The 1,633-nt window shown below is 46.9% G+C and overlaps 1 non-coding gene across 1 annotated transcript; it reads left to right on the forward strand.

The window, feature by feature from the left end:
* The first annotated feature begins 235 nt into the window (after positions 1-235).
* LOC119949711 lies at positions 236-372 on the forward strand. The gene has a single exon (XR_005457253.1). It is a non-coding gene; the product is annotated as a small nucleolar RNA SNORA7 (small nucleolar RNA).
* Positions 373-1,633: the final 1,261 nt, after the last annotated feature.

Here is a 1,633-nt window from a genome sequence, read left to right on the forward strand (position 1 = left end):
CAGTGCCTGGCATAGAGTAAGCACTTAACAAATATGACAGTTATTATTATTATTGTTATTATTACTATCATCTTCATCATCATCAACATCAAGGTAGGGTAAGACAAGGGCTTGGCTTAACATGGTAAGCAGTTTGGAGAGGAAGAGGTGGATTCCAGCAACACTGTGAAGGTTGAACTGACAGGAGTGGGTGATGGACTGAATGAGAGAGATAAGTTCAAGGTAACAGCAAGGTTCCCTCTCAGGGTCACACCTGTAGAGTTTCCAGTACTCTACCAGTCACGACTACAGGAGGGAGAGTCAAGCAGAGCATACCCATTCCATTCCTAGCTTGGGCAGTGGCTAGTGAGCAGAAGGCAGTCTGCTACAAGTCAAAACTCCCCTGTGCTGGGCAGCAGTGGCATGGGAGAGAGTCGAGGGCAGAGACTCGTTTACTACGCGGAAGGAGGCAATGGTAAACCACTTCTGTATTTGTACAAGAAAACTCTATGGATACACAACCAGAACGATTACAGATGGAAGTGGGGCATTCCGGGCGAGATGTGTCTATGGTGTCGCTATGGGTCGGACACAACTCGACAGCATAAGACAACAACAACAAACATTAGTGCTGTGGGGCTCAGGGAGGGGTAAATGAAGGGAGGAAACCAGGGCGACACAGAAGGGAGTGGAAGAAAATGAAATGAGGGCATAGTGAGGGAAGACCTCTTGGAGGAGATGTGCTGTCAATAAGGTTTTGAAGGTGGGGAGAGTTATTGTCTGTCAGATAAGAAGCAGGCCTAGTGGCAAGAGCACGGGCTTGGGAGTCAGAGGACATGGGTTCTAATCCCAGCTCTGCCACTTGTCTGCTATGTGTCCTTGGGCAAATAATTTCACTTCTCTGTGCCTCAGTTACCTATTCTGTAAAATGGGGATTAAGACTGTGAGCCCCACGTGGGGCAACCCCAGCGCTTAGAAGAGTGTTTGGCACATAGTAAGCACTTAATAAATACCAATATTATTATTATTATATGAACAGGGAGGGCATTCCAGGCCAGAGGTGGGACGTGGGCAAGAGGTTGGCAGGGAGATAGATGAGATCGAGGTACAGTGAGTAGGTTAGCACTAGAGGAATGAAGTGTGCGGACTGGGTTGTAGTAGGAGAACAAGGAGGTGAGATAGGAGGGGGCAAGGTGATTGAATGCTTTAAAGCCGATGGTAAGACGTTTCCGTTTGATGTGCAGCCTCCTTTTCTCTTCTCCCACTCCCTTCTGCATCGCCCTGACTTGCAGTCTTTATTCATCCCCCCTCACAGCCCCACAGCACTTATGTACATTTTTGCAATTTATTTATATTAATGCCTTTCTCCCCCTCCAGACTGAAGCTCGTTGTGGGCAGGAAATGTGTCTATTTATTATGTTGTACTCTTCCAAGCGTTTAGTACAGTGCTCTGCACACAGTAAGCACTCTATAAATACAATTGAATGAATGAATGCGGAGGTGTATGAGCAACCCCTGGAGGTTCTTGAGGAGAGGGGAAACATGAACTGAATGTTTTTGTAGAAAAATGATCTGGGCAGCAGAATGAAGTATGGACTGGAGTGGGGAGAGACAGGAGGCAGGGAGGTCAGCAAGGAGGTTGTTATAATAATCA

The sequence above is a fragment of the Tachyglossus aculeatus genome, chromosome X2 (genome assembly GCF_015852505.1).
Source record: "Tachyglossus aculeatus isolate mTacAcu1 chromosome X2, mTacAcu1.pri, whole genome shotgun sequence".
Classification (NCBI taxonomy): Eukaryota; Metazoa; Chordata; class Mammalia; order Monotremata; family Tachyglossidae; genus Tachyglossus; species Tachyglossus aculeatus.